The sequence below is a fragment of the Loxodonta africana genome, chromosome 21, assembly GCF_030014295.1.
Source record: "Loxodonta africana isolate mLoxAfr1 chromosome 21, mLoxAfr1.hap2, whole genome shotgun sequence".
Taxonomy (NCBI): domain Eukaryota; kingdom Metazoa; phylum Chordata; class Mammalia; order Proboscidea; family Elephantidae; genus Loxodonta; species Loxodonta africana.
The window spans coordinates 36,422,989-36,448,333 of record NC_087362.1 but is presented as its reverse complement, the minus strand read 5'-3'; positions in this window follow the sequence as shown (position 1 = coordinate 36,448,333).

The following is a 25,345-nucleotide window of genomic DNA, read 5'->3' as shown; positions in this document are numbered from 1 at the left end:
TGATTCCATTTATATAAATGTCATGACCAGGTGGAAGTAATCCATGACGATAGTGGTCACAGTCATCGTTACTTCTGCAAGTGGGGGGTGGGGGGAGGTTGCTGTTCACTGGGAAGGGGCAGGGTGGAACCTTCTGGGGTAATGAAAATGCTCTACACCTTAATCTGTGGCTACACAGATGTTTACAAATGTAAATTTTATGGAGCTGTATACTTAACGATTTGTGTTTTTTACTGTATATGTTAAAAAAAATTTTTTTTTAAATGTTATACATCAATTTTTTTTTTAATTGGCATCAAAAAGAATCGTTTTCATAATGAGATTGCTGCTCCGTGTGCCTGCCGGGCCGGGAGGGTGAATGGTGCCAGACGCCACCTTGACTTGTTCTGTCAGAGCTACTGCTTGCCCGTCTTTATGAAGCCTTTTGGTGATTTTTTTAAGTGTCCCTTCCTCAAAACACTACTGCCATCTGCTGGAAAATTGTCATCATAACTCAGTCTGTGATTGAGTGTACTCCCTCAGACCTATGCCCTTGCGCGGTGCACATCTGGACATGGTGAGATCCACGACTCTGTTTTATCCTTCAGTGTGTTCTGCCCAGATCACCGCGGTGGGGCACAGAAGCCCCCTATTTATTTTTGGTACCAAGTCTTCACAGTCCAATATGTATTTTACACTTAAACAGTACATTGCGGTTGGCACAAGCCACATTCCACGTGCCCATTACAAGCCACATGTGGCCGGTGACAGCCCAGCTCTAGAATTTCTATAAGGAGCTAAAAAGGCTGGGGCAAAATGGTAGGACATGGAGAGCAGCAAGTAGGCAGGGCTTGAAGCAGCCCTTACCTCCTAATAAAACTGGTTTTACTTCAGTGGCAAGATTATTGAGAGGCTGATGGAGAGACCAAGGTGGGCAAGACAAAACCACAGCCACCCCTGAGCGCTGTCCCAGTGAACTCTTGAGTAGAAAATGCTGGTATGGCAGCCCTCCTGGGGGCTCCCAGTCAGGTCGTGGTCTCCTCCAGCAGGCAGGTTCAGAGGCCTAGCCCAAAGCCCTGTCTGAAAAAGAGCACCTTTTTTACTTAAAAAATTTTTTTTTAAGTAAGGGTACATTGATTTGCAAGAGAAAGACTTGCATAAATATGCATTTTTGTGAAGTGAAGAAAGAAGCCCATGTGGAGAAATGAGCCCAGCTCTGCTGGTGGAGGAGAGGCAGGGGGAGTGGGGCCAGGTACCCGACTTCCAGCTGACATAATGGCTGGGCAGGCGGCTGCAGAGCTCTGTCACTTATTAGACGTAGATGCAGTAACTGAACCCCACGTCTGTCCTCCCCACTGCCTGCCTACACAAGTAGTGCTCTTGCCCTGCCTCCCCATAGCCTGCCATTCACTTATTCACCCATTCATTCACTTACTGAACAAAATGTCTCAAATGCCTACTATGTCGCAGGCACACTAGAGACTCAGGAGTAGTCTGAGGCAGGATTGGAACCCCTGGTGAGAATTTCCATTTCTAACAAGTTCCCAGGCAATGCTAGTGCTACTGGTTAGGGACCAATTATGGTTCTCAAAATTTATTGTACATAAGAATCACCTGGGGATCTTGTTAAAATGTAGCTACTGATTCAGTATATCTGAGGTGGAAATACAAATCTCAGCAAGGGTTCGAACCGGAATGAACCGGTTTGAAGCTCTGTTCTGAAGGAGGAGGCTGCTACAGGCAACTAGTCACACGAATCATCCCCTCACCACAGCTGTGAGTTACAGAGGAAGCCTGCCTGGGCTCAGAGGAAAGGTCAGTAGGTAAACTGGAGGAGTGAGGGTTAGCCAGCCCAAGGAGAGCACAACCTTCCAGGCGAGGGAAGAGCATGTGTGGAGGCATTGAGGCAGGGAGCTGTGGCACCGCGGAGGCGCAGACCTCTAGAAGGTAGGAGGGGGCAGCCGAAGAGAGGGGCCTGGCCTTGCAGGTCTTTGTCCCAGGACGGTGGGAAGTCATCAAGGGATGGGGGGGGTGGGGCTTGTGGGAGTTTGTCTTTTCTGTGGAGCTGGGCGGCCGGCTAGGAGGCGGGGCTGGGGCCTGGCAAAGCTGCCAGTGCCAGGCTGGGGTGGGGCGCCGCTTCCTCAAAGGGGCATCCAGCCCCGAGACCGGAAGGAACGACTGTGCGGGAGCAGCGGGTGGGGCGCAGTGTGAAGACAAAGGCGGGAGGAGAGGCGGCGAAGACCGGGTCGCCGTGCGCACACCTGTCGGCGGCAGTGGCCGGGGCGGACAGGCGGAGGGTGGACCGGGCTCCAGAGTGGCCCGACTCCCGGCCCCTGACGTCGGCGTTGCCACGGGGACCGCGGCTTCGCCCAGCTGTCAGGGCGCGGGACGCAGAGCGCACAGAGCTCGGTGCGGCAGGCCGGCGGCTCAGCCCGGCAAGAGAGGTCCCCGCCACCCCTAGGCCGCCCGTCCTTGTGCCCGGACTGGCGGAGAGCCCCTCATCCTGGTGTCCAGGGAACATCCATTCCCTCAGGGGTCAGTCTTGGAGATGCACTGACATAAAATAGTCCTATTATGTTCCTCCCCTACAGGAGCGCGCCAAGTGGGACAACGTACTCTCTCATTGACCTCCTTACCCCACCCCACCCCACCCCACCCCTCACTCCATTGCTTTGTTTCCAAAGGCCGTTTTTTCATCAGACATTGACCCAGCGGAGCAGATGGACTTCTCACAGGGCCTCAAGAAGCAGAGGCACGAATATGAAGGTGTTCGTTTTGTCTTTGCACCTTGCTTTGGCGAATCTCTTTCCAGTTTCTTAAAGACACCTTCAGTAGCCAAAGACCCCGGCCACGTGAAAACTTGAGTCTCGGTCCGATTGCCCGTTCATCTAGCGCTCCTCGGCCTCCCTCTCTGAGTCGCTCCCCCTCATCCCACGCGGGTGAAGATGGAAAGAGACTGTGCGCGCACTTAGCCCATGTTGCGATTGTCCTTGTGTGGCCACTGTTGCTCCTCTGGCTGGCCGCTGGGTTGTGCAAGTGGTGGCATAAATGGGAGCTTTGGGGGAGACCTGTGGGTCGGGGATGGAGCGAGGGTCCCCGCCGCAAGTGTCCAGCTCAGCCTCGCCCATTGCCTCCTCCACCCTAACTCCCTCCTCCTATGGGTCACCTTCCCTACTTCCTGCTGCGGTCTCCCTTTGGGTACAACGCACACAGGCCTCCACCGCCCGAAGGCGAGAATCCTACCACTGAACCAAAAGGCTGTGGCGAGCTGAATCTTTCCCGGTCTCTGCTGCCCCCTGGTGGCAGAACTGACAACAGCCCTGACAGCAAAACCTGCGCTTCTTGGTTCCTCTCACTCTCCCGGGAAGGCGTGTCCAGCCCTGCAGTCTCCCAGAAAGGGGCAGTCCTGGGGGGCCTGGAGACCCTGCAAGCTCTACCTGTCCCTCTCACCCCACCTAAAATTCCTGGTCGACACTCCACGGCTCTGTCTCCAGAGAAACAGCTGAGTTTATTTGAGAGGCGAAGCCACAGACAGGTGGCAGACTCCACTTTGACCTTGAACAGGCCCTTTCCCATGTTCTTCAGTTTCCCCGACTTTCACGTAAGGATGACCGCTCCTCCCTCTGACAAGTTCCTGAATCGCAGGTGAATACATGCACTGGTGTCCTTGGCACTGCTGACATCGAGGTCAGATCATTCTTCACGGTGGGGGCGGTCCTGTGCACTGCAGGTGCTGAGCAGTGTCCCTGGCCTCTACCCACTACATACCACTGGCACCCCACCCCCACTAGTGACAACCTAAAATGTCCCCAGACATTGCTAAATGTCTTCTGGGGATAAAGTAGCCAGATAAAATACAGGAAACCCAGTTATATTTTAATTTCAGATAAACGACATAACTTTTTTGGTACAAATCTGCCCAAATATTGCATTTTTATTCACTAAATCTGGCGACCCTACGTGGGGTGGGGGGGGGGGTGGAGTTACCTTGTTGAGAACCGCGGCCTTAGTAGTTGTTGATACCTGTTTAGAGAACTCATGTCTCGAGAGTCCAGGTTTGAGGGTAAGACACCGGATGCAGAAGTTGCAACAGGGCTGAGGTCCCCCAGGCCTAGTGAGGGGAGGGGTGTCGCTCACTCCTGAGTGCTGTTTGGAGGTGGGCCCAGCAATGAGAGCTTGAACCAGTTGGTGGCGTAGGGGAGGAGGTTGAGGGGCTCAGGGTCAGGCCTTCTCCCTCTGGGGGCCTAGAGAGCTGGTGGTGTGAGGAGACTGGTGCTGCTGGAGACCAGGCTGGGTGGGGGGGTGTCTTGTTTCCTGGCATCTAGGCCTGTTGGGGACAAAGTGGTTTCTGGCCAACATAAGTTGAAGCTGTAGTCACCCCCACCTCCAGCTTTTCCCCAGAGGGACCCCAAATGATGAGGAGATTCAGGCCCAGCTTGCTCACTTGGAAGAGGAAGAAACAGGCCCAGAAGGGTGCAGCGACTGGCCCCCCAGTCACATAGCTGGCTCCTGGCAGTAGCAAAGCCAGCGTCTGGGTCTTAAGGCCAGGACTTTTGCCCCTGGGGTGGAGCCTGTGGTATCTTCAATTTCTGCTAAACCTCCTGGGAGCTTCCAGCATTTTCCAGACACAGCAGGCACTAAAGACAGGCTTCACATTGAGGCTGGGGTCCACTGAGGTCCCCAACTGCCCCCCCCACCACCACTACTCTAGGGAAAGTTTGGACCCTTCTGGGGCTGACCTTTGCAAGGACCGTCTCCTGTTTCTGTTGGCCCAGGGAGAGGTAGTGTGGTGTTGTGGTTAGCACGGGGACTCTGGAGCTAGACTGCCTGGGATTGAATACTGGCTCCACCCTCACTATGTGACCTTGAGCAAGGGACTTAACCATTCTGTGCCTCAGTTTCTTCACCTGTAAAATGGGGGTTGTGTACTGGGTTGGATAGTGTTTCCAAAAATGCCATGTCCACCTGGAACCTGTGAATTTGACCTTATTTGGAAATAGGGTCTTCACGGGTGTAATCATACTGGATTACGGTGGGGCCTAATCCAATGACTGGTGTCCTTATAAAAGAGAAGAGACACAGAAACACAGACACACGGGGAAGAAAGTCATGTGAAGACAGAGGCAGAGATTGGAGTGATGTAGCCACAAGTCAAGGAATACCCAGGGGCACCAGAAGTTAGAAGAGACAAGGAAAGATTCTCCCTTAGAGCCTTCAGAAAGAGTAGAGCCCTGCCAACACCTTGATTTCAGGCTGAGAAGTGAGAGTATAAATTTCTGTTGTTTTAAGCCACCAATCTTGTGGGACTTTGCTAAAGCCGCCCTAGGAAACTATTGGCCAGGCCGGTTCCCTTGAAGTCTCTAGGGGACGATCCTCTTGTCTCTCCAGCTTCTGGTAGTCTCCGCGTTCCTTGCTGTGGCTGTATCTTCACGTGGCTATCCTTCCTCTGTCTCTCTGGGTCTGCTCTATAAACTCACCACTCAGATGGGATTAGGACCCAACCTACTTCAGTATTACTTCATGTGGACTTAAATGATAACATTTTCAAAGACAGTATTTCCAAACAAGGTCATGCTCACAGGTGCCAGGGGTTAGCAGTTTTGGGGGACACAACTCAATCCATAACAGTGAGGGACAGCTTGCTTCTAGGATTTGTTTATATAAATTTACACTCCTGTCAGTTCCACCATGAGTCCTAGCTCTTAACTTCAGATATCCCTCAGATATTTGATGTCAGCTCTCACCTCCCCCTGGCCCACATTGAGCAGAACCTTGCTGGTCCATCCTCTGAGATATTTAACAAGAGTTATGCTCTCCAGGCTTCCTCTGGGCAGGAGACCTGTGTCACGCTTCTTTGAATAGTATTTTTAAAGTACATAAAATAAATTCAAAGGATTATAAAATAAACCAGTTATACTGAAATGTGGTTATCAAAGTAGAAACAAATTTGTGATATAGTAACACCTGTGCTTGTTATCAACACATTCTATAACCAGACTAGAAGTCAGTCTGATAACATCAGACACTTCCAAGCAGTGGTGAGAATAAGTGATATTTTGAGGAATCTGCAACAATCATAATTTGATATGAAAATACCTGGGGTTTCCGTGGGTAAGGAAGTCACCGGTCCTGCTAATACTTTTGTGTTTTGCTGCCTGTAGTCATAATTGAAGGAGATGTTAAATTTTAATTAGAGGTTAGTGCGAATAGAGATGTAATTTTTTCCACCCATTCAAGTTCATGGACCCCTTTAACCTTAATCCCAGGCTGAGAACCGCTGCTGTAATGGAAAGGGCCATGCGTGCTTTAGGAAATGCTTTGCGAAGTTGTTTGGGACAGAGGATGAGTTCTACTATGGATTCGGAAGCTGACTTCAGCTGCTAACCTTTATTCCTAAGTTTCTTGACTATCTATCCGTAGGAATAAGATTAGCATATTAAAGGGTGCTTACTTCTTTTATTGCTGAGAAGGGAGCGTAGTGCGCTTCTGGAGTAATATGATATCACAGAATAAAAGACAGAGCCTCACGGACCCCAGAAAACAATGGCTGGCTGTCAACTGACGGTCAGGATCCGAAAGGAACCACCATTAACCTTAAATTGATCAAACAGAAAGTCTCAACCAATGTGTTCCGCAGGGCGGTCTGGCCAGAAACAGAGCCAACCTGTTGGCAAAGAGGCGCAGAAAGTCTTTTCATGTCGCCCCAGTGTCTGCCTGTCTCATAAAAGCGGAAGCTATTTCAACCAGATGGCTTTGTGCTGCGCAGGGGAAGCAGCCTGGACGGCCGGCAAAAAGACCACAATTCCCAGAAATCATCTGGACAGGAAGCGGGAGCGGGCCAGCGGCTGTGGGCGCACTACATTCTGGGAAATGTAGTCCGCGAAGGAAGCAAAGGGAGTGCGTTCAGTGTAGTCGTGGGCCCGGTGTTTAGATGCCAGGTGATCCCACCCCAGTACAACGCTGCCGGTAGCAGGGCATTAACACTCTTTGGATTTAGAGTGAATGCGTGGAATTCGTTTTTGTCTCTCCCTACCTGCCCGCAACACCCGCAGAGGCAGAGCATTGAGCTTAGAGCTATATGCAAATCTGTGATGGCAAGCGGGCCTGGATAGTTTATTTCTGTGACTTTACTAAACATGCCGCTTAACCCCGCTGGGCCTGTTTCCTTCTCTGTAAAATGGGCATATTAATACTTCCCACTTGACAGACGACAGCACCTATCGAACAACTAGAAAAGTGCCTGACACACTTCCATTGCGTTGCAAATCTTGATTCCTTTCCTCCTTGAACCATAGCAGCGTACAAAGCAAATGGGTGTCATTTATCAACAGCAAGAATTCTGCTCCAAAAGAGCACTTTGGACTTTGTCATATTTTGCGAGTGATGTGGAGAAAGAGTGATGATCTTACTCAAATATAAACAAAAATTCCTGGGGCGGGGGCAAAATGTGAGGAACAGGATTTTGTCTTGGGTCCATCATGAGGAAATAATCAGACAAACCCAAATTGAGGGGATTTTGCAAAACTGACCCAGACACTCAAAATTGTTAATGCCATAAAAGACGAAATCAGCTGAGGACTGTTCTAGATTAAAGGAGTTTTTAAAGAGACATGAGAATTCAGTGCAATGCGTGATACTCAGTTGGAGCCTAGATTTTAAAAAAGGTCTTTGCTAGACACCTGGGGAAGTTTGATGACGGGCCATATATTAGGTAATAGCATTGTATCAATACTGAGTTTCCTGAACGTGATCGCTGTGTTGTGGTTATGTAGGACAATGTCCTTCTTCTTAGGAATGCTGCTAAACACGGCTCATGTATTTAGGGGAGAACAAGTCAGGATGTCTGCAGGTAAATCTCATACAGTTTAGAAAAGAAAGAGAATAAATGTGGTAAATGTTAATAATTGGTGAATCCAAAAAACACGTGGTTGTGCATTTTCCTATCCTTTCAACTTTTTTATCGTTTTGAAGATTTTCAATGTGAAAGTTGGAGGGGAAAAGAATGAGGAAGCTCCATATGTGCTGATAGGAAGAAATTTTCAAGGAACATTGTTTAAAAAAAAAAAAAGCAAGGTGCAGAGTAATGTGTAAATCCCAAAACCCACTGCCGTCGAGTCAATTCCAACTCATAGCGACCCTAGAGAACAGACTAGAACTGCCCCATAAGGTTTCTAAGACTGTAATCCTTGCAGGAGCAGACTGCCACAGCTTTCTCCCGCAGAGCGGCTGGTAGGTTCCAACCGCCGACATTTTGGTTAGCAACCAAGTGCTTTAACCACTGCACCACCAGGGCTCTTTGCAATGTGTGTAGGTGACTGTATTTTTTGTGGAAATTCACAAAACACCCGTCCTGGAAGAAGACAGCAGAAACTGATGACAAAGGCTGCCTCAGGGTTGTGAGGGTGGGGGGAGGTGGGGGCTGGAATGGGAAGGAGACTCACTTCTTAAACTTTTAGGCCTTTTGAATGTTGTATAGTGCATGTGTGTAACCTCTTCAGATCAATAAACAAAATAATAACTTCAAAGAAGGCAGTTTCTGGGAAAGTACTTGTGGTTAGAAAACCCCAGACCAGGCTACCTTATTCCCCAGCTGCAGGCCTGATGCAAACCCAAAACAGAAGAAACAAAAGCCAGTTCGCTTTCACATCTATTCCAGCATCTAATCCTCATCACAACTCTGTGAGCCAGATAGGTTTTATCGGACCCATTTTACGGACTGGAAAAGCTGAGGCTCAGCAAGCCTTAGCAACTTATCTAAAGTGGTACGGTGAGACACAGGCAGAGCTGCGTTCGAAACTGAGTCCTTTGTAGTGACTGAGCCTGGCTCCTTCCCTTCTGCAGGTGACCTGTCCAAGTGCCAAGGGCTGGGGGTGGCAGGAGAGGCCCAGGATGGGAGGGCAAGAGTGAAGTTTGCTTCCAGACTCGGCCCAGCTCCCTCTCCACTGCTGCTTTCACAAGGGGAAACAGAACTGGGCACCACAGCAAGGGCTTGATTTACATGTTCATGCACTACTGGCTTGGCAGTTTATTTGGGGTGCCAGGCGCTAAATCAGCCACAGAGCCTCTTCTTTGAGTCCATCTGAGCCTGCTGTTACCATGTCTGGAATCCCTGAAGACGCAGATTTAACAAAAACCTCTAGCTTGAAAGGAGGGTGACAATGATTGCATAACTTGAAGAATGTAACCAAAGTCACTGAATTGTACATGTAGAAATTGCTGAATTAGTATCTATTCTGCTGTGTGTATTCTCAGCAACAAAAAATAAAAAAATATAAAAAAACCTGTAGATTGGCTTTTATCAAAATATATGTCTTAAACAAAGCGGCCTTTTTAATTAAAAAAAATTAAAGTAATAGATGGGTGTTCTTACCAATTCAAACAGTAAAGTATCAGGAGAGAAATTTGGCATTTCTTTCAAAATTAATAACATACATATGTTTTGATATGTGATCCAGCATTTCTATCGCAAATGATTTTTTCTATGATTATGCCCACTTAAGTGTTGAAAGGCCACCAGCTGTCTGTCAGTTTGTGGTACTGTGGTGGCTTGAATGTTGCTATGACACTGGAAACTACGTCACTGTTTTTTCAAACACCAGCAGGCTCACCCATGGTAGACAGGTATCAGCAGAGCTTCCAGACTAAGACAGACTGTGAAGAAAGGCCTGGCAATCTACTTCCAAAAACTAGCCAGTAAAAACCCTATGGATCACAACAAAATATTGTCCTGGAAAATAGCACTGGAAGATGAGCCCCCCTAGGTTGGAAGACACTCAAAATATACAGTGGCTGCAACAATGGTCTCGAGCATACCAATGTTCGTGAAGATGGCACAGGGCTGGGCGATGTCCTGTTGTATGCGGAATTGTCGTGAGTCAGAGTCGACTGCTCGGCAACTAATGAATATTCAAAAGGTACAAGTGTGAAGATATTTAGTACTGCATTGCTTTGTAAAAGCAAAACAAAGACACACAACTGGCAACAGTCAAGATGCCCATCAGTGGGTAACTGCTCAGACGAACTGTGCCCTGTCTCCTGTCTACATGGTGGAATGTGAAGTCCAGGGGCTGATGACAAGAAGGAGGCTTGCTGGCTTTGCGGACCTAGAAAGATGGCCACAATATATTGACAGGTTAAAAAGTAGGCAGTATGGTCGGGGACCGGAGGGCCCCAGACGGTCATGGTTCCCGGACCCTTTGATAGCCCAAGATTGGAACCATTCCTGAAACCAACTCTACAGACAGGGGTTGGCCTGGACTATAAAATAGACAATGATGCTGGTAAGGAGTGAACTTCAGCTCAAGTAGACACATGAGACTATGTGGCTGACTCCTGTCTGGTGGAGACGAGGAGGAAGAGGGCGACAGGAGCTAGTTGAAGGGATACGGGGAATACAGGGTAGAGAGGAGGAATGTGCTGTCTCGTTAACGGGAGAGCCGCTGGGAGTGCACAGCAGGGTGTGTATGGCTTTTTGTATGAGAGACTGACTTGATTTGTAAACTTTCACCTAAAGCACAATAAATAAATTAAAAAAAAAAGTAGGCAGTAAAACATGATCCCATTTTGGAAAAAAAAATTAACTATGGACAAATATACACGTAACGATATATATGTTTGAACACACACAGAAAACAATTGGGAAGGTTAGGTATTAGATAGGAAATTACTTGACTAAAATTTGAAAATGGCCTTTCATTTTTATTTCTTGGATGATTGAGGGGCTGACCATCTTTTCTTTCCCCTTTTAATTGGCACATTGTATTCCTCACGAGTGTATTGCTGAAATGCTGCTGGTCCGTGGTCTTTTTTGTAAAATTCCAGCACCATGTCTCATAATAGGTGTCTCTTTTTAGGTTTCCAATGCTTCCTTTATGAGGATATTTTGGAAAAGTTTCTGGGCTTGGAGCAGAGAACGGTGTCAGACTTAGATGTGATGAATTATTCTGTGAGATGAAGGGCTCTGAGAAAATAAGGAAGGAAGGGTCCTGCCAAAAACGTACCTCCCATTTCTTTCCTTCTTATAATTCCAGGATGTTCTTATGAAGCATATTGTTTGGTTCTTGGTGCATAGTTTGGAAGTGGGAGTGGTTGAGATGTTTGAAAGAGGGAGGGATGACGGGAATTAAGGGATTGATTGCCAGGACTGGGGTGAGTGAGTGAGACACCTAAAGCGCTGTTTAAGGCTGGATGTTTAAGGAGTTGTAAAATTTAAGGAGGCACAACATTTAAGGAGGCACTCACTCTCGGGTGATGCCCTGGACACTTCCCTGCCGCTGGCCCTGCTCGTTGCTTCTCAATGACAGAACAAAGGAGCTGTAAATGGCTTTTGCAATATAAGGCTAGAGAGGCGAGGACTCTTTCTGCAGAACTAGACTCAAGCTGGCAGTAGTGGCAGATGAAACTGTCCCACATCCTGGGCACGGCAGCAGAGTTTGGCCCAGCTCCCTGAGAGAGTGTCCCAGACCCTTTCTTCCACGCTTGGCATCTTGGCGGTGACACCATCTCTGGAGGTATGTGTCTGAGGATTAGATTCTGCTGTGACGGGATTCAGGGTGGAGCTCTGCAGGAGTGGGGTGTCCATTTTTGTCCTCATGACCTTCTGCTTCTCTCTCCGTATGTGGCAACAGGGGGGCTGGTGTTCTCTGGACATACCTCGCACCCAGCCCCCACCTGCTGTGCATGTCAGTACAAACCAAACCAAAAAACCAAACCCACTGCCGTGGAGTCAATTCTGACTCATAGCGACCCTATAGGACAGAGTGGAACTGCCCCATAGAATTTCCAAGGAGCACCTGGCGATTCAAACTGCCGACATTTTGGTTGGCAGCCGTAGCACTTAACCACTATACCACCAGGGTTTCCCGTGTCAGTACAGCAGCCCCAAATCCAGCCTCATGGAGAAGGGAGGCAACCTGTGGGCCCCAAGCCACTGGAAAATCTGCAGTCATATAGCAATAACTAGTATTTGTTAAGCACTTACTGCATACCAGGCATCACATTGAACACTTCACATCTCACACCGCCTTGAACTCTCACTATGACCCTTAGAGGTAAAGACTCTTAACTATCTCCATTTTGCCAATGGGGAAGCTGGGCCCAGAGCAGGTAAGCACCTGTCCATGACCAAACAGCTCATAAGCATCAGAGCCAGGATTCAAACTCACGACCCCAAAGGCGCATTCTTCACTTAGAAGGAGCTCTCCTCCAACATGCATGAACTAGGAGGCTACTAGATACCTGGCACTGGGCTGGGGGCCCCCACCTGTGCCCTGTCCCTGGACCTTGGGGCATCCCCAGGCTAGAAGCATGAAGACCTCGGAACTCTGGGTTGTTTCCAGACTCCGCTACGGGGTTAAAGCAGGCTCCATCTTCCCCAGGTGGGAGGTTCCAACAAACACAGGCTAATGTGCGCCCTCTCCCTGTGGGGAAGGGATGGTATGGGTTGAAACACGTCCTCTTTTAAGGTTCTGTCTCCCTCTGACCACTTCCTCTTTTCCCTGGGCAGGCGGCAGCTACAGCTGCACTTGTAGCAGTTGCCTCCATTGTCAGGGGCAGAGGAGGCCTCTGAAACTGCCTGGAAGGGCCCTCTCAGCAGCCGAGGCTGACCATCCATGCCTCCCACAGCCACAATGAGCCCCAGAGAGCTGTGGGAGGAGGTGAGGGCCTCCCCAAGCCTCTGTCTCAGCCAGGCTGATAATGCTGACCCTGAGGCCAGGCACACTCCATTCAGGCTCAGCCCAAGGCTGTCTCTGCTTTCAGCAACTTCCCTAGAGGACAGGGCCCAAGTCCAGGACCCCCTACCTGGACAGCCAGACCCCTCGAGATGCCCAGGGAAGCAAGGCCCCAGCCTTGAGCGGAAACCCCAGCCCAGCACCAGCACCAGCACCTAAGCCGCACTTGGAGGCCACCCTGCAGGCTGGGAAGAAGAGTGTGGAAACGTGTGTTCGAAGCCTGGCTCTGCCACTCGTCAGCCGGGGACCTTGGGCAGGTTGCTTTTCTTCTCTGGGTGTCACTGTCCTCCTCTGTGCAGTGCAAGTGGGTAATCATGCCTTGAAGGGGAAATATGTAACATGCTAAGCTCAGAGCCCAGTACACAGCAAGTGCCTAATAATGGCTTTCCTTGCTGTTGTTATTAGCCAGAGCCTGTGACTGCTCTGAACTACTCAGATGACCCACCCAGTCACTGCTAAAGAAGGCCAGTTGTAGCCACTGGGCTGTTTCCACATCATACCTTTTCCAGCCTCCCGCCCCTGCCACCTCCCCCCCAGGCACCTGCTCTTCCTGTCTCTCCACTCCCACCCCATCCCCACAGCCCCTGGCTTCCCACCTGCAGTAGGTATGAATCTCCAACTGAGATGCACAAGGAACATCACTTTTCTTTAATTTTTATACTTACAGCCTGAACCAGCCAGTTTGGTAAAGAATCAATATCCATCATTGCTTGGGTGCCCCCAGCCCAGTGTTGTGCCAAACACAGGGGTTTAAAGTAGGGCCAGGGCAGTGGGGGGCTCCTCGGACCCTGCTGGTGACTTTGTGGAGTTAGACATCGTGGGTTCAAATCCCGGCTCTACCACTTCCTGGTGGTGTGGCTGTGAATGAGTCATTGAAGCTCCCTGTGGCTCAGTTTCCACAGCTGTAAAATGGGATAGGAGCACTACCTGACTCACGGGGTTGCAGTGACAATTCAATGAGTCAGCAGGTGCAAAAGTACCTCCTTAGAACAGTACCCAGCACATGGTAAGCTCTCCATAACTGTGAGCTCCTGGCTAGTGCTGTACTCCTGCTGAGATGCCCTCTGGGGGTCTGATTGCTTCCAAGGGGTTTTCCAGCCTGGCCCCTCCACAAGGCATCCCGCCGAGCTGGCCCAGAACCTCGCTGCATTCAAGGACTCAGGTGCCTTCTTCCCCTTTTCTGGGTTTCTGGGCATCTCTACTCATGTGGAGGAAGTCCCTCTCTCCTGGACACCTCTTCCCACCTGTGCCTTAAGTCTTGGAAGACAGAAGCCAGAAAGTAGCACTTTGAACCAACTCTGAGTGAACCTGAGCCCAGGACTAGGACCAGGTGGAGAAACTAAGGACAATGACCCACAGGCTGGCACAGGCCCCGGGTGACAGGACTCCTTTCTTCTTTGCTCTGGCTATGACCAGCCCATTCTTGGTGACTTGGTCCAGTCTGGGTGCTGAGTTTGGGGGAGGATAAGGGAGCTGGCCTTTCCCCTGGGGCCCCCAGGCCAGGGTATGGCAATGCTGCCAATCCTCAGGGTCAGGGTGGGACTCCCAATCCATGCCTGGACTCCAGGCTGACCCGCAGCACCAAGCCCGAACTGTTTCCATGGAGACCAGGGGAGGTGGCAGCATTCTGGGGATGAAAAATGGGCTCCCTCTTCAAGGGCACAGGGGGACTACAGAGGCTGGACAGGGTGGTGCTGAAGCCGTCGTTATTCCATCAGGATAAAATATAGGGTTGCCGGAGCCCAAGGATGGTGAGGGAGGTCCAGTGGGTGGGCAGCATTTCCCCTGAGGGCCAGCTGGATAACTCACCCTCACCCGTCTTGCCTTTCAGACCGGGCTCACGGCATAGTGGGAACACACTGCTGTCATGCGTTGTTGCCACCGGCATCCACTGAGTGCTTAGCATGTGCCAGTCACTGGCCTAAGTGATTTGGAAGATGATCTCCTGTGAGCCTCACAACAAACATGTGAGGCAGTTATTATTGCAGACTGCCAGAAGAACGAACAAACCAGTCGTAGAAGAAATAGAACCAGAACGCTCCTTAGAAGCAAGGTTGATGAGACTTTGGCTTGCTTACTCGAAAAGGATGTTGTATTTGGTAAAGAAGAGGGTCAACTAGAAAGACAGGAACTCTCAATGAGATGGGTTGACACAATAACTGCCAACAATCGACTCAAGCATATTAACGATCATAAAGATGGCACAGGAAGGGGCAACATTTCACCCTGTTATGCACAAGGTTGCTGTGAGTTGTAGCTAACTTGACAGCAATGAACGATGACATTATTATCCCCACTTTACAGATAAGAAAACTGAGGCTCAGAGAGGTTAAGTCTTGCTCAACGTCACACAGTGGAGGAGCCAAGCTTAGACTCAAATCCAGGTTACGTAAAGCCAGGGCTGTATATGGTCTCAGGCCAGGGGATGACAAGCACAGACCTGGGTGGAGGGCAGAAGGAAGGTAAGTGCCATGTACCAGGTCCCACATGAAACTTCCATTAATATTAACATTGAAGAGTCACAGGCATTTCACCAGGAGGGTGTTGCTGGCATTATTGTATAGATGAGGAACTAGAAGCACAAAGAGGTTAAGTGAATTGTCCAAGCAGGGGAGCTGGGTTCTGAACCTTGAAGTGACTACTGCAGAGCCTTGATCTTGCAGTGACCCCACTGGAAACCTTATCTCACCTCCTCAGCCAGTTCTAAGTCTAGTCCATCTTGAGAGCCCCCAAGCCTGGAGTACAGGCCTGGAACATATACACCGGCCTCTGCACACGTTTTCTGAAATCATGGGAGTGAGCTCAGTCGTTTACACTGGCTGCTACTCTGGGCCAAAGAGAGGAAATGTGGTAGGAAGTACAGTGGGTGATGAATATCCTTTGTGGATGGTGTTTGCCTGGGCCTGAACCCAGCTGAAAGAGAGAGGTTCGAAAAGAGAATCATGGTGGAGGGGTTACATCTCCTTTCTTTTTGGGTGAATCAAAGAAAAAAGAAAGCTTCAGGAGGGACCTGCATTGAAAGTTCTGTTCACCACCCATCTGTCAGTGTGTTGTACTGTGTTGGCGTGCATGTTGCTAAGAAGCTGGAAGCTATGCCATCCCTATTTCAAATACCAGCAGAGTCACCCATAGTGGACAGGTTTCAGCAGAGCTTTCAGCCTGAGACAGACTAGGAAGGAAGGCCTGGTCATCTACTTCTGAAAATTAGCCAGTGAAAATCTTATGGGTCAGAACAGAATGCTGTGCGACTTGCTTACTTTGGACACGTTATTAGGAGGGATCCGTCGCTAGAGAAGGACATGTCTGGTGAAGTGGAAGGCCAGCAAGGGTGTGGGAGACCCTCAGTAAGGTGGATTGGCACAATAGCCACAACAATGGACTTGAACATGCTGGCAGCTGTGAGGATGACACAGTCCTGGGCAGCGCTTTGTTCTCTTGTGCATGTGGCCACCATGAATTAGAGTCAACTCAGTGGCAGTTAACTAACAACATACCAGCTATCCGTCCATACGTTTATAAGTCTGTATTATCTGTTGCTGCGTGACCCCAAAACAACAGTCATCATTTATTATCTCATGGTTTCTGTAAGTCAGGAGTTCAGGAGCTGTTGGCTGAATAGTGCTGGCTATTGGTAAGAGGCCCCAGTTCCTATTCACTTAAGCTTCTCTACGGGCTGTTTGAGTGTCCTCACAGCATGGTGACTGGCTCTCCTGTAGGGGTCTCATCCTTCCCTCTGCAGCTATCTTTTTTGCCACAGCTGGGCTCTCGGGATACTCTAGTTCACTGAGGGGCCTTGGGACAAGCCCAGGTTTCTTCATCTTGTTTGTTCCCTTTCAATGACATTTTGGCTCCTTACAGATTGGTGGTCTGTTTTCTGGTTGGCCGTTTCATTCAGACCCATTCAGGCTCATTCAGGCTCAACATGAGAAAGAAGGCCCCTGTGGACACTGTGCTGTGTGGCTAAGAGAGAGGATGCGCCGGGGGCTGGGGGTTGGGGTTGGGGGGGGGTGCTGGGCAGGGCCCGTGGGAGCCAGCTCTGTTGATGGGGAGGACCCAGGTCTCAGACACAGCATTGACTGAGTCATGAGACACTGATGTGTTCTTGCTTAGGTCTTTTTTTTAATTTGAAAATCAAGATTGGCCCTCCCAGGTATGTCCTGCATCTGCCCATCTCCTGGAGCCTGTGATTCTGTCAACACGGCTCTGTTTATAATAGCAACAGCTGTGACCTTCAGTGCTCAGAGTCTGTCCAGGCTGACTTAGACTGTCCTCGCCACACACAGCTGTACGTGATTATTCACCAAATGTGAGGACGCGGGCGGTGGGAAGCACAGTGCTCCTAGTGGGAGCCTCAGCTCCTCTGCTGCTGGGCTGGAGACCCCCAGAGGGTGTGGGTTTTAGGATCCTAGGCTCTGCACCCACCGCATGACCCTAAAAAATAGTTGGTACCTTTCTCAGGGCCTTTGCACTTGCAGAACCTGCCACCTGGGAAGTTCCTTCTCTAGATGTTCATTTACCAGCTTCTCCTCCTCAGGGCTCCAATGTTGCCTCCCCCAAGAGGCCTTCCCTGACCCTAAATCTAAATAGCCTCCCTCCCCCGCCCCCTTGTTTTTCATCTGCCTTACCAAAGCTCACTGCATTTGAAATGATCTTGTTTATCTGTTTCCTTGCTCATAGACTGACCTCCATGTTAGAATATAAGAGCCACAGGGACGTTTGCCTCTTTTTGGTGGGGAAGCCTCATTCTTATATCCTCAGCTTCTAGCATAGTGCCTGGCACATAGCAAGTGTTTAATTAATGCTTGTTAAATAACTAACATGTCCCCCAAAATGCACATAGAGGCTGGCCCCTTATTCCATCCTCCCACTGCCTACAGAACGGCTGTTCCAAACCATCGAGCTATGCAGGCCACTCTTCTGCTCTCTGACTTTCAATGCCTCTCCATTGCTCCCGGGACAAAGCCCAAATGCCTTAGTAAGACTCCATGGGCCCGTGTGAGCTGAGCCCTGCTTTCCTTGCTTGTCTTTGCTCTGGGCATATCACCCCACACTTCAGTGTAACTGAGTCACTCGTGGCTTCCCAGAGCTGTTCCCACTGCCTGGAGCCCTGCCCTCTCTCCTGTCCACCCCATTTACCCAAATAGCTCCAAGTGCTTTTACTACCTCAGTTTAAGGGTCACCGCCTTCAGGAAGCCTTCCTGAACCCCCCTCCCCTAGCCTGCATTAATCGTCCCTCCCCCAGAGTCCCCCCTTGGGCTTCTCTCCGGTATTGTAATCATTTTTTTAAAAAATTGAGATATCATTTGCTTTCAGTAAAATTTATCCTTTGGGGTATATAGTTCTGTGAGTTTTCACAAGTGCCTAGAACCATGTAACTACCACCACAACCAAGATAAAGAACAATTTTATCACCCCCACCCAAATTCCCTTGTCTTATATTGTAGGCAGCCCCACTCCCTGCCCACAGCCCCTGGCGACCACTGATGAGTCCCTACGGTTTTCCAGAATGCCGTATAAGTGGAATTGTGCCGTTTGTAGCCTTTTGATTCTGGCTTCCTTTACAATGCCTGATGCATATGCTATTCATTTTTGGTGCTGCATCTGTAAGTAGTTTATTCCTTCTGTTGCTGAGTGCTATTTCATTGTATGGATGTATCACAGTTTGTTTATTCATTCGCTAATTGAAAAACATTTGTTTCCAGTTTTCAGAGATAATGAGTAAAGTGACTGTTAACATTAGTGTACAGATATGTTTTCATTTCTCTTGGGTGAATACGTAGGAGCAGATTGCTGGGTCATGTGGTCAGTGTGGACACCTTTGTGGCATACGGGTTAAGTGCTATGGCTGCTAACCATAAGGGTCGGCGGTTTGAATCCGCCAGGCACTCCTTGGAAACTCTACGGGGCAGTTCTACTCCGTCCTATAAGGTTGCTATGAGTCGGAATTGACTCGACGGCACTGGGTTTTTGGGGTGGTCAGTGTGTGTTTAACTTTTTTAGGAAATGGCCGAACGATTTGTCCAAACAGACTGTACCATTTCACGTTCCAACCAGTTTCTCTGCGTCCTCTTCAGCATGGGGTATTGTCAGTTATTTTTATTTTTGCTGTTTTAATAGGTGTGCAAGCCCTGGTGATGCAAAGGCTAAGCGCTCAGCTGCTAACTAAAAGGTCAGCAGTTCGAACCCACCAGCAGCTCAGTGGGAGAAAACCCTGGTGATCCGCTTCCGTAAAGACTTGTTGTGTGCTGTCGAGTCGATTCCGACTCATAGCAAACCCATGTGACAGAGTAGAACTACCCCATAGGGTTTCCTAGGCTATAATCTTTATGGGAGCAGATCGAAAGGTCTTTTCTCCCACAGAGTGCCTGGTGGGTTCGAAAAGCCAACCTTTCGGTTAGCCAAAGATAACATCTTAGAAAACCCTATGGGGCAGTTCTACTTTGTCACACGGGATTGCCATGAGTCAAAAAAACTGACTTGACAGCACCTAACAACAATATGAACAAGTCATCTTTTTACCTGCTGTCTCTCCCACTAGTCTGTGACCCCCAGCAGAGGGTGAGTCTCTCATCTTGTGATCCTCGGCACTGAGAAGAGTGACCGTGTGTGGGAGGTGCTCAATTAATGCTTGTGGCCCAAACGACTGAATAAGTGATCTGTTGAACTGGTGTTTAAGGTGAGTTTGTCTCAGGTCCTGGGGGCAGGGCTTAGTCATTGCCCCCACCCCAAAGGAACTCAACATAAGGTGGTGTTTTGGAACAACAGCCCCAGGAATAACCTTCTTAACATTATGGCTAATACCATCCTAAATCTGCCCAAAGTGACCAGACTGTGTCCCGCCTCCAGAAAGACTCACATGCATGTCTTCCTTGTTGTTTCAGAGGAAGGCACAGGTGCTCACACCGGAGGGTGCAAAGACCAGGAGGCGGGGGTGGATAAAATGCAAATCTCCAGACCCCACCTCTGGGGTTCTGATTCAGTATGTCCAACATCTGGGGTGTGTCTCAGACCTCACTGAGAAGCCCCAAGGGCAGGTGAGAGTCTGCTATGTGAGTCGGAACAGCTCCAGAACACAAAGAAGAAGGCACACAGCCTTCTACCTTGTCCCCTCAGCAAGTCACTTAATGTCTCCAAGCCTCAGTCTCTTCATCTGTAAAATGGGCATGAAAACAATTGCGCTTCCCACCCTTGCTGTGGGGAATAAATAAAGTTACTTCATGACAGTTCCCGGCGCAAGGTAGGCATCCAATATATGTTATCAATTTTGGCAAAGTTCAGGCTTTAAATGTTCCCTCTCTGCTTAGCTAACTACCTTATATTTAAAACTTTCTATCAATGCATAACTTAATACAGAAAAATGCACTTATAAGTGTGCAGTTCAAAAGATTTTGATGCAACGAGCTCACCTGTGTAACCAACACCATGGTACCACCAAGAGCTCCACAACATCTCCAGGAGCCCCCTCCACGTACTTCCCGTCACTACCTGCCCAGAGTAATTGTTCTCCTGACTTCTGAAAGTCTCGTTCTGTTGGTGGTGGTGCTGGCATTTTATTTATTTTTTAAAACATTTTTTGTGTGCGTATGATAAATATACAGGTAGCAAAACATTTGCCACTTTGGCAGTCTTCACATGTACAGTTCAGTGACTTTATATACGCCCATCATGTTTTTCAACCATTAACCATTCCCGAATTTTTCCATCGCCCTTAACAAAAGCTCAGTGCCCCTAAGCATTGTGTCCACAGTCTCATTATTGAAAGTTGTCATTTTCTTTTATAACTAAGACCTACTCAATAAAGAAAATTTGGAAAACAAAAGGAGGGGAAAAAAACAAGACAACCTGTTAACATGAGGAAAAGTCTTTCAATATGTAAATTAAATATTAATCTCTTATTGAGGTATAACATACATAGAGAAAATTGCACAGCTTGATAAATTTCATAACGTGACCACCCCATGTAACCACCAGCTCAAGATCTAGGACATCACAACTCCCTAGGACCCTTCCTTGTGAGCCCTCCTGGGCAGAGATAACCACTGTTCTGACCTCCATGGGCATTGATTAGCTTTGCCAATATAGCCTGGTTTCTAACAAAGCGTCTCTCCCTCCAATTTTCTTGGAGAACCCTTTCTTGTCCTTCAATACCCAGTTCTGAGGTCACATCCTCTGAGAAGTCTTCCCAGCTGCCTGAGGCAGAGGATCAGCTCTTCGTTCAACTCTTGAACGAAGTTCTTATTCTTCTGCACTGGATAAATGCCTCATCTTGATCATCTCCCTCTCAAGGGCAAGGGCCAGGTTTGGCCCATTTACCTAACACAAGGCATAGTGGGTTGAACTGTGACCCTCCAAAAAGGTATGTCCAAATCCTAACCTATGGTACCTGTGAATATGACCTTATTTGGAAAAAGGGTCTTTGCAGATACAATTAAGTTAAGGATATCAAGATGAGGTCATCCTAGATTGTCCAGATGGTCCCTAAATCCAATAACTGGTATACTTATAAGAGAAAGGACAGGGAGATTTGAGACACAGAGACACAGGGGAGAAGGCTATGTGAGAACAGAAGCAGAGATTGGAGTGATGCAGCTGCAAGCCAGGGAACATTCCAGCTGGCCAGAAACCAGAAGCTAGGAGAGAGGCACCGAAAGGATTCTCCCTCAGAGCCTCCAGAAGGAATCAATCCTGCCAAAACCTTGATTTTGGATTTTTGGACACCAAAGCTGTGAGACAATACATTTCTGTTGTTTTAAGGCATTCGGTTTGTGGAAATTTGTTTTGGCAGCCCTAGGACACTAATACATAGCATTAGGTGTTGAATAAGGGCTCAGTGTTTGTTGAATGAATGAAAGAACTAAGTAAGGGGCTTGCTTGCTTGTGGGAGCAAAAGGGAGGCCCTGGAATTATTTCTTTCTCAAAGCATGCTGGGGGCTTTGTCTTTCTGGATCTTTTCCTTTTGGCTCTGGTTGCCGGGAGTAACAGACATAGAAAGAACCTTCATTCCTGCTGATGAAATTGAACTTCTGATTATGCAGTGCCTGTACCCCACCTACTCCTGGATTTCCAGTAAGGAGAGATTATAGACTGCCTTTTTGCTTATGCTGAACCCATCCTAATGATACTCCAACCATTAAAGGTAGGGGCTTTGTCTTCAGCAGGACAGACTGGGAAACTAAGGCTCAGAGAGAGGAAGTCACTTCTTCAGGACATAAGACAAGTAAGTGGTGGAGCCAGGATTCCCACCTGGACTGGCATACCTCTAAGGAGCCCTGGTGGCACAATGGTTAAATACTTGCCTGCTAACCAAAAGGTTGGCGGTTTGAACCCAACTAGCCGCTCCATGGGAGAAAGACCTGGCCATCTGCTCCCATAAAGATTACAGCCTAGAAAACCCTGTGGGGCAGTTCTACTCTGTCACATGGGGTTGCTATGAGTTGAAATCAACTACAACAGCACACTGCTGCTCTTGATTGTAAATGGTCCCTCTCGATTTTACAAGAGGCTTTGGACCTGGAAAAAGCCAGTTGTCAGCACAGCAGGTGCAGGAGGGTAACTGGTGTGCTGTGCATCCATTACAACAGGATGACCCCCATACCAGCTCCAGGGACCCCAAATACCACGGGCCACTGCTTCCAGGACTTGGATCTGCATGAGCTCCTCACAGCAGCCCCACTTTACAGATGAAGAAACTGAGGTTTACAGAAGTTGAAAAACCTGTGCAGAGCTACACAGACAGTGGGGGGCAGAACTGGGATTTGAACCCCAGCTCCTGCAACCCGAACTACACTGGACACTCATAGAGCAGGACTCCATCTGGGTTACTGCTGCTCCCCTGGAGCCTAACAGCGCCTGGCCCCTCGCAGGCAGGCACTCAGCAAGTGTTTGTTGAATGAATAAATGAGCCCAGAAGAACCCTCCAGGCTCTTAAGATGCTCCGCTCCCCCCGCCTCCAATCCAACCCACAGGACCAGATGGTCTTCCCAGCAGGCCTGGGTTTAAGGAGCAGAGGGGCCTGCCCCTCAAGCAGGAGAGGCAAAGCTGCTGGGCTGGGCCTAACCCTGTCAGGTCTGGAAGCCTGCTGGGTGGTACTTCCTCTCCTGGAGGCCTGCCCGCCAGCAGCTGAGACTGGGCTTGTCCCCTGGGGACTTGCGCTTCTCTGAACAATGTCGGGAAAGGAAACCAAACTCAAAGGCTCTGGGGGTTTTCTGGCCTTTTTGACTATGGGGGTGGAAGGGGCAAGGTTGGCGAGGTTCCCTGGGGGCAGGGGAGTGGGGTGCAGGCCTCAGCCTGGCTACTACCTCCGCAGGAGGGTTGGGAGGCCCAGGTTTGAAAGACCCACCAGTGCAAGAAAGATTATTATAACAAGTAGCTGTGACTAATTGAGGGCTTTGCTGTGTCTGACTCTGTATTAATCACTGTCTCGAATTGTTTAAACAGCCTTGTTGTTGTTAGTTGCCCCCGAGTTGGCCCCCAACTCATGGCAACCCCATGCACAATGGGGTGAAATGCTTCCAGGTCCTGTGGCATGTCCATGGTTCAGTGTGGAGATCCATAGCGTTTTTATTGGCTGGTTTTTGGAGGCAGATTGCCAGGCCTTTCTTCCTAGTCAGTCTGAGTCTGGAAGCTCCACTGAAACCTGTTCAGCAACATAGCAACACATAAGCTTTCACTGTCAGATGGCTGGTGACTGGGCATAAAGTGCATTGGCTGGGAATTGAACCTGGATCTCCCCCATGGAAGGGAAGAATTTTAACACCGAACCACTAATGCCCCAAACAGCCCTAATAGGTCTTTTTTTTAAACAGCTTTATTGAGATGTAATTCACATACCACACAAGTCACCCATTTTAAAGTGTGCAAATCAATGGTTTTTAGTATATTTACAAAGCTGTGCAACCATTACCACAATTAATTTTAAAACATCTTTCCCACCCCCAGTGCTGTCGACTTTCTTTATTACCCCCAAAAGAAACTCTGTACCCCTTAGCCATTACCTCCCAGCACCTCCATGCCCCTCAGTCCTAGGCAACTTCTAATCTACTTTCCATCTCTTTAGATTTGCTTATTCTGCCTATTCCAAAGGTAGGTCTTATGATGGAGAAATTGGAGGTTCAGAAAGGGTAACTGAACAGCCCAAGGTCACACAGCCAAGGAAACAGCAGGCCTGGGAACTGAACCCAGACTTTTCTGCTCTCAAAGCAGAGACTTTCCCATTGCACCACACTGTGTTTTCTTCTTCTTCCCACTATAGTGCTAAAAATAGCCAGCGCTGACTGATGAATTATGAAGAGTGCTTTTTCTGCATCTTCCCATTTAATCCTTGCAATCACCCATGGAGGTAGGTGTCAAAGAATTGGTTCTGACTCACAGCGACCCTACATACAACAGAACGAAACACTGCCTGGTCCTGTGCCATCCTCACAATCGTTGCTATGTTTGAGCCCATTGTTGCATCCACTATGTCAGTCTATCTCATTGAGGGTCTTCCTCTTTTTTGCTGACCCTTTACCAAGCATGATGTCCTTCTCCAGGGACTGGTACCTCCTGATAACATGTCCAAAGTATGTGAGATGAAGTCTCACCATCCTCGCTTCTAAGGAGCACTCTGGTTATACTTTTTCCAAGACAGATCTGTTCATTCTTCTGGCAGTTTGTGGTACAGTCAATATTCTTCACCAACACCATAATTCAAAGGCATCAATTTTTCTTAGGTCTTCTTTATTCATTGTCCAGAGGAAACTGAAAATACCCTGGCTTGAGTCAAGTGCACTTTAGCCCTCAAAGCAAAGACATCTTTGCTTTTGAACACTTCAAAGAGATCTTTTGCAGCAGTTTTGTCCAACGCAGTACGTCATTTGATTTCTTGACTGCTGCTTCTGTGGGCATTGATTATGGATCCAAGTAAAATGAAATCATTGACAACTTCAATCTTTTCTCTGTCTATCATGATGTTGCTTATTGGTCCAGTTGTGACGATTTTTTGTTTTCTTTATGTCGAGGTGTAACCTACACTGAAAGGCTGCAGTCTTTTATCACCATCAGTAAGTGCTTCCAGTCCTGAAAGCGAAGAGGACTTGAAGCAGTTATAATACCCATTTGCAAAGAAGGAAACTGAGGCACAGAGAGGTTAATGGTCCAATGCAACATGAACACTAGCAAATAGGAGAGGGTTATTGGGAAAAGCATGTGCTTACCTGGGGACTGGTGAGGGACACAGAATAAAGAGAGTTGAGATAATGCTGATTAAAAGACAATTTTCCTTTAGGTTTTTTTCTTTCTTTCTTCTTTCCTTTTATATGAAAAGGAAAAGAAATTTCCCTCCACCCTTTGAGGTCACTTCCTGACCCACTTGTGAGTCTATGCAAAGTGGTTATGAACTCGGTCCTCCCTCCCTGCCTCAGCAACTCCCGTTAGTGCTGGCAGTGAGGTGAGGGGAGACAGGGCCTGTGTGCCCATGGGCTCTGGCACTAGACAGACCTGGTTTCAAATCCTGACTCTACTGCCTACCCACTTAATGCCCTCACCCCTGTGATAGCTAACCTTTGACTATATAGGGCAATCTGGTTAAGCGCTTGACTACTAGTTGGAAGGTTGGCAGTTCAAATCCACCCGGAGGCACCTTGGAAGACAGGCCT